The sequence below is a fragment of the Pantherophis guttatus genome, chromosome 13, assembly GCF_059756535.1.
Source record: "Pantherophis guttatus breed Tessera chromosome 13, ASM5975653v1, whole genome shotgun sequence".
NCBI classification, from domain to species: Eukaryota; Metazoa; Chordata; class Lepidosauria; order Squamata; family Colubridae; genus Pantherophis; species Pantherophis guttatus.
In genome coordinates this window covers 19,527,355-19,535,390 of record NC_142075.1, presented here as the reverse complement: position 1 = coordinate 19,535,390, position 8,036 = coordinate 19,527,355, and the positions used below count along the sequence as shown (strand labels likewise).

The following is an 8,036-nucleotide window of genomic DNA, read 5'->3' as shown; positions in this document are numbered from 1 at the left end:
CTAAGAAAGAAACAGCAACTGGAGTGGAGCATCTGTGCCGAGCAGACCAGATCAACAGTCAGCAACAATTTATTGCACACTGAAGTTTGCCCGGGTCACTTTTAAAAAAAAACATACCCAGTTTTATTAGGTGATAAAATAAGAGCAGGCGCTTCCCTGTCTCGGTGCAGTTGGTTGGATACTGGAGGGGTGGGTTTTCTCAACCTCGGCAACTGAAGGATGTGTGAACTTCAACTCCAAGAATTCTGGAAACTGAAGTCCACACATCTTCAAGTTGCCAAGATTGAGAAACCCCTGGCATAAGAGGTTAGTCCAAAGTTCCCAGGGATGTAATACCAAGACTCTAGATTGGTGTTTCTCAACCTTGGAAGCTTGAAGATGGGTGGACTTCAGCTCCCAGAATCCCCCAGCCAGCGCTGCTGGCTGGGGGATTCTGGGAGTTGAAGTCCACCCATCTTCAAGCTACCAAGGTTGAGAAACACTGCTCTAGATGGATATATTAGAAGCCAGGAGAGGGTAGCCACAGAGGAAAAACTCATTATTGCTTTCATCTCATGGGATCAGGGAGAAGCATATTTTTCTCCACTTACAGAAAAGTGAGTCCAGATTTCCCTGTAGAAAGCAAAGCTATGTTGCATGCCATTTTTCCAAAGTGCATCTCACAAGATTTGGTCTGCAGAACCATTGCTCTTAAAACAACCACCAAGACACAACCTCAACCTAAGTACCTAAAGGTGAGTGGCTGGTTTTATAAACTTGGTTTTCTAGCCTAGCCTGGACCAACGGTAACTAATTCTAGCACAAATGCTGAACCATTTTGCATTCTTTTTGGTCAAATGTATGGGTTTTAGCTGAACGAGCAAACAAGCCAAGTAGTATCTTAGGACTAGCCAACTTTTCCCAACCTGGTGCTCTCCTACTAAGTTTGACTTCACTCCCATGATCCTAGACTGCTAAAGATTATGGGAAGTGAAGTCAAACAATCTTCAAAGAAGGTTGGCTAAAGGTCATCATCTATCATACTTTTAGAGGAATGTCCATCATTTGGAGTGTCTGAATATGTTTCTTCCCCAAGAGAGGCCCAAGATATGCCTCAATGGTGTAATCTACATGGGTTCCAGAACAACCCAACTCCAATCAAAAACTCCGAGACAGGCATCATCTCAATTCTTCCATTTATTAGAGTAGGTATACTGGCACATCTGGGAAAACCCGAATCTGAGAGTTCCGGTTTTTCCTCAGTAAATCAAAACCCCAAATTCAGCCCCTGCACCCATCAGTCTGTCACATGGTCCAATCATCATCCGTCCCAACTTGAACCATTCCTGCAACCACTCCTCCTCTAGATGTAGGAACACCATGACCTTGACCGAAGGGAAGAATGCTATTACGTCTAACTACAATTACTCTACTAAATCCCACCTCCTACTTTCCCAAGCGCAAGAAGGTGGCAGCGCGGAAACTTCCGGTGTTAATATGGCTTCCAAAGCTGACACATGGATTCCTAAGACCCTTAAGCAGCTGCTCAGGCACCCCAAGATCTGATCCAGGGCCTATGACTAAATATTACAACTACATTTGGAAAGTTCTTTGTGAGTTTGAGGCACAGGCCTTGGTTCTCATCCATTCCAAGGAACGGAAAAATCAGTCTTGAGCCAGGGAAATAAACGATGGTGAAGAAAAGCAGAGAAACATGAGTGCCATGTCCACTGAAAAAGTAAACTTGCCCATGTTGGGTGGTTTTTAAGATAGCCTGATTTTATCCAGCTGGGTTTCATAAATAAATATTACTCGGTGCCTTTTGTTCCACACTTATTTGGCTTCTTCATATTTTGCTCGGAAGACAATGTTACTTAAGCATCTCTGGCTGAGATATAATTGGAGCTTCTTATTCCCTTCTTCTTCTTCTTCTTCTTCTTGGGGGAGGAAGAGTTGGTTAAACAAGGCCAAAGATATGAGAAACACTCATTATTGCAAAAGGACACGCTGTGCTGAAACAAAATTTTCCAAGCCAGCTGCTATGGTGAGAATTTAGGTAGCTTCAAACTGGGGCCCGCAACCTTGGCAAGGTTTAAAACGTGTGGACTTCCTCAGTGGTTGGCTGAGGAATTCTGGGAGTTGACGTCCACATGTTTTTAAGTTGCCAAGGTTGGGGAGTTCGGCTTAGAACATTTCCTCCATACAGGTTGAGAATAAAAGATTCTCTCCTCTCTAAAACCCCCAAAGCCACTCAGAAACATTTGATAGTCAGATGGATGACCTATAGTAGGGGTCTCCAACCTTGGCAACTTTAAGCCTGGTGGACTTCAACTCCCAGAATTCCCTAGCCAGCAGCCAGCTGGGAAATTCTGGGAGTCTAGGCTTAAAGTTTCCAAGGTTGGAGACCCCCGACCTATAGTCAGTGGTGGGTTTCAAATTTTTTTACTACTGGTTCTGTGGGTGTGGCTTGGTGGGCGTTGCAGGGCTTGGTGGGCATGGCAGGGGAAGGATACTGTAAAATTTCCATTCCCACCTCACTCCAGGGGAAGGTTACTGCAAAATCCCCATTTCCTCCCGATCAGCTGGGACTTGAGAGGCAGAGAATAGATGGGGGCGGGGCCAGTCAGAATTTTTACTACCAGTTCTTCCAACTACTCCAAATTTCTGCTACCGGTTCTCCAGAACTGGTCAGAACCTGCTGAAACCCATTTCTGCCTATAACAATAGCATTTACACTTTTATACCGCTATACAATACTTTACAGCCCTCTCTAAGTGGTTTACAGAGTCAACCTCTTGCCCCCAACAATCTGGGTCCTCATTTTACTGACCTCGGAAGGATGGAAGGCTGAGTGGACTTTGAACCTGATGAGATTCGAGCTGCCAAATTGCAGCTCAACGGAAGTAGCCTGCCGTACTGCATTCTCACTACTGCGCCACCATGACACTATTTATTCATATAAATGAATAAAATCTGTAAAAGTTTGCAGGCTAATTACAGCTGGTATTCGTTGCATGATAATTTTGATAGCAACATCGGTAAGTTACCCTATGTGGAAAAACCTCCAATCTCCCCTATGCATTTTCTTGATTATTTTTCCCCATCTGCTCCTTTCTCTGGAAAGGGAAGAGAACATGAACCCAGGAGAAGTGTGTTTGAGGCCTTCCAAATTGCCACCTGCCTCCCAGACCAACGCGAACCAAACCGATAACATCTCCATGCCATCTTCTGCAGTTTAAGAAAGTACCTCCTGAAGTGGGCATTTGTGCCACCGAGCAGAGGAAAAATAATACTTCAAGCCAGTTATAAGGAGCCTCGTTTTGGATCTCTACAATTCTTTATCAACATACCTCCAGCTTTATTTTGCTGTTGTGAAGCAGGTGAGCTAGAGAGAGAGAGAGATGAAGTAACCAAGGCAGCTTGATCAACTGATCACACTTAGCAGAACTGAGCTAACGTCTGGAGCAGCCAGCTGACTGAAGTTGTTTTTTGCTTCCATCTCATAAATGCAACGTGCCACTAGGCTGAATTGATCTTCAGTGTCACCTTGACATCTCACAAAAAGAACCAAGAGGAAAAAAGAGAGAGGGGAGAGAGAGAGAGAGGGAGAGAGAGAGAGAGAGAGAGAGAGAGGGAGGGAGGGAGGGAGGGAGGGAGGGGGAGAGAGAGAGAGAGAGAGAGAGAGAGAGAGAGAGAGAGAGAGAGAGAGAGAGAGAGATGAACTACTTCCAAGTTTCACCTCACAGGCAAATTATCCTATATGTGGAGCTGTGCTCTCCAGTTCTCAAATGATGATGAATTATTAGATCAAAAGAGCCTTTGCTTGGAACATCTTGTTGTTGTTCCCCAATAACTCCTGAACATCTTCCATTTGGCCTCCACAATTCATCATTAAAAATAACAAGCAATTGAGGTTTGTGTCTCCGATGCCAAACCGTCCCAATAACAATAAAGCTTCAGAGAAAGAAAAGCGACCAAGAGCAGCTTCCTCCAACACAAAGATTATGGAAGTATGGAGAAATGTCTTATTAGAAGTAAAAGCTAAGAAATAGCCATCAAAATGCAGTTGAAGACCAAATCCAAAGAGCTTTAGAGACCCTGCAGCGAGATACGGGAAGTGACAAATGAAGATGTCATCTAGCCAGCTTCAACCTGTGTAGACCTTCAGATGTTGATGAGTTACAACCCTTCGCAGTTGCTGCTCACCAGATAAGAGACGCTGGGAGTTGTAGTTCTGAAACACCTGGAAAGGGACAAGTTATGATGATGATGGTTTAGTCTACTTGTACACCGCTTCCCATCGTTCCAATCCCTGAAGCAGTTTGCAGTCAATCATTACCATGAAAAGCTCAACAGTTAAAAACGCATTCCATTTAAAAAGCAAGGGGAACATCTTGGGAGGGACCATGTAAGGTCGTTTTTCCACACTTGAACTAGACAACATCCTGAACCCAGAGCCATGGTATCCGTGCCTAGTCACAGTGATGCCAAAACAATGACATCTGCATTGTGATGTCATGACAGCCTTCTGTTTGTGTTCCACAATGTTGTTTGCAAGTATGTAGTAACAAGATCATGGTCAAAATCATGATGTCCATTGATGCAGATACCTGTTGCCTTAAGCACAATTGAGTTTCCTCACTGCTTGCGGCCCTTTTCCTAAAGGATCCTCCACTGTTGAATTATGTACCATTTCACTTTAAATTTGCACCAAATTTACTTCTACCCCTGGCACTCTGGGAAGCCACAGGTTGAACATGAAGAACTAGGGATAGGAGAAACGGCTCTTACAGGTATGGAAACTCTTTTGGCAACAAACCGAGGCTGTTCAAGAGATTTCTGGGGATGCAGATTCTGTAAAGTCCTTCTTTTCCTTAAGAGAAGAGAAGAGAAGAGAAGAGGAGGAGAGGAGAGGAGGGGAGGGGAGGGGAGGAAGAGAGGAGAGGAGAGGAGAGGAGAGGAGAGGAGAGGAGAGGAGAGGAGAGGAGAGGAGAGAGAGGAGAGGAGAGAGGAATGGAATGGAATGGAATGGAATGGAATGGAATAGAATAGAATAGAATAGAATAGAATAGAATAGAATAGAATAGAATAGAATAGAATTATTCTATTATTCTATTCTGTTATTCTATTCTAGAATCTAATAGAATAACAGAGTTATTCAATTGGTTATCCAATCTCTTCTTAAAAACTTCCAGTGTTGGAGCCACCGAGTCTTCAGAGAGGGGCGGCATATAAATTTAATTAATTAAATTAAATTAAATTAAATTTACAACTTCTGGGGGCAAGTTGTTCCATTGATTAATTGTTCTAACTGTCAGGAAATTTCTTCTTAGCTCTAGGTTGCTTCTCTCCTTGATTAGTTTCCATCCATTGCTTCTTGTCCTGCCCTCAGGTGCTTTGGAGAATAGCTTGACTCCCTCTTCTTTGGGGCAGCCCCTGAGATATCGGAAGACTGCTATCATGTCACACCCCTGATCCTTCTTTTCATCAGACTAGACAAGGAGGCTGAAGCTTGTCAGCCATTCCACTTGTGCATTTTCAAATCAGCAGAACAGTTGGTTAGCACCGCATGACATCTCTTTCCGTAGGGTCTCTTTCTTTGTGTCGCATTCGCCAACTTGAACATTAAACGGGATGACGACATTAAAGAAAGACACGCTCATTTCAGGATGCACAAATAGACCTGCTTTGCTCCTCAGGGGGCTCCTGAATAATATATAGGATCAGATGGGACGTCCTGGGCTGTTGTCCCTTCTAAAAGGGCCCATTGAACTATATTTTTAAGGGTGACTTGAAGGAGAAGAATGGATGTAGAATAGAATAGAATAGAGCCAGAAGGGACCTTGCACTTGTAGTCCAGCCCCCAAGTATTACTCGAATTGAACCAAATTAATGTGCAGAAAATGTAAGTCGAATTATACTTGGTTCTTCTTCTACCCTACCACTCTCTCCTAGATCATTCCCATTTTGGAATGCCAGCTGTAGGTTAAAGCAGGATACACACACCAATATTCACACCAAGAGCCTTGGTAGTACGGGGATTTAAGGCACCCTGTTATTAAGCTTATTAAGACCAGCTGCCTGCAATTACTGCAGGGTTCGAATCTCGCCAAGGCTCAAGGTTGACTCAGCCTTCCATCCTTTCTAAGGCAGGTGAAATGAGGACCCAGTTTGTGGGGGCAATAAGCTGACTTTGTATAAAATATACAAAAGGATGAAGGCTATTGCTGAGCACATTGTAAGCCGCCCTGAGTCTCCGGAGAAGGGCGGCATATAAATCAAATTAAAAAAAAAATTCCCTTTCTTTCTGCCCCCTAACACACGCACCACCGTAAGGCAAAACATGAACTTTTGAAATCCTTGCTCAAAATGCAGATGGTTTTGGAAAGCAAATCTCATTATGCTCTGCCCCAAATGCCTGCATGTTAAAAAGGATCATATGATTTGCAGGATGTGCTGCTCGGACATCCAAGTTTTAAAAATAGAGGCCAAGTTTTCATTGCAGCAACTAAAGACTCATGATTAGGTTACACACATCACTTAGAAGGGACAGTCAAAAGCCGGAGTGGACTTCTGGGGCAAGTCTTTTTTGGGAGGAGGAAAACAACGAGAGAAGTGGTGGGAAAAACAGAGTCACTTCTGTGAGATGGGGGAGGGCGGTCATATACATTTGAGAAAGAAAAGAAAGAGAGAGAGAGAGAAAAAGGAAGAAAGAGAAAGAAAGAGAAAGAAAAAGAAAAGAGAAAATGAAAGAATGAAAGAAAGAAGAAAAGGGAAAGAAAGAGTGAGAATGAGAGAGAGAGAAAGAAGAGAAAGAAAGAGCAAGAGAGAGAGAGAAAGAAAGCAAGAGAAAAAGAGAAAAGAAAGAAAGAAAAGAAAGAAAGAAAGAGAAAGAAAGAGAAAGAGAAAAAGAAAAAGAAAAGCGAGGGAAAGAAAGTAAAAAAGAAGAAAAGGGAAAGAAAGAGTGAGAACGAGAGAGAGAGAAAGAAGAGAAAGAAAGAGAAAAAGAAAGAAGAGAAAGAAAGAGCAAGAGAGAAAAAAGAGAGAGAAAGAAAGCGAGAGAAAAAGAGAAAAGAAAGAAAGAGAAAGAAAGAGAAAGAGAAAAAGAAAAGAGAAAGAAAGAAGAAAAGGGAAAGAAAGAGTGAGAACGAGAGAGAGAAAGATGAGAAAGAGAAAAAGAGAGAGAGAGAGAGAAAGAAAGAGAAAGAAAGCGAGAGAAAAAGAGAAAAGAAAGAGAAAGAAAGAGAAAAAGAAAAGAGAAAGAAAGAAAAAAGAAAAGGGAAAGAAAGAGTGAGAACGAGAGAGAGAGAAAGAGAGAGAAAGAGAAAGAGAAAGAGAAAGAAAGAAAGCAAGAGAAAAAGAGAAAAGAAAGAATGAAAGAGAGAGAGAGAGAGAGAGAGAGAGAGAGAGAGAGAGAGAGAAAGGGATGTAGAGTCACTACAGGTAGCCCTTGACTTACAACAGTTTACATTCAATTACATACAATTGGGAAGGATACTATAAATCTCCATTCCCTCCCCAATCCAGGGGAAGGTTACTGCAAAATCCCCATTTCCTCCCGATCAGCTGGGACTTGGGAGGCAGAGAATAGATGGGGGCGGGGCCAGTCAGAATTTTTACTACCGATTCTCCGAACTACTCAAAATTTCCGCTACCGGTTCTCCAGAACTGGTCAGAACCTGCTGAAACCCATCTCTGTTTTTACCCCAAAGGACTCTTCTTATGAGGCCTCTGGAGAGAAGAGCAGCATTTTTTGGAAATGATAACAATTCCAGACAAGAGGCCCGCCTGTTGACTTTATTTAGTTTTGTTTGTTTGTTTTTAATGAATATCTGAACGATCAACAAAACAAATATCCTGGACCTCTAAGTACGTAATCTAAGTTGCTTTTGTTGAAGGAACTGTAAAGAAAAACATAAAATTCCTCAGGTCCAGATGCTTAAGCGGGAAGAATAATAAAAACAAAATGGTTGCCTGAGGTCACCTCAGGTTGGTTGAAACTAGGAGTCCGGAAGCGCCTTTTCGGCCCAACCAATTTAATTCAAAATAAGAAGAAG

At 42.8% G+C, this 8,036-nt stretch overlaps 1 long non-coding RNA gene across 1 annotated transcript; it reads right to left on the bottom strand.

Moving 5' to 3' along the window:
• Positions 1 to 3,746: 3,746 nt before the first annotated feature.
• Positions 3,747 to 4,453, bottom strand: LOC117674529 (uncharacterized). Its single transcript, XR_004593888.3, has 2 exons — positions 4,319 to 4,453; positions 3,747 to 4,222 (listed from the first exon to the last, which is right to left on the bottom strand). It is a non-coding gene; the product is annotated as an uncharacterized LOC117674529 (long non-coding RNA).
• Between the last annotated feature and the right edge of the window lie 3,583 nt (positions 4,454 to 8,036).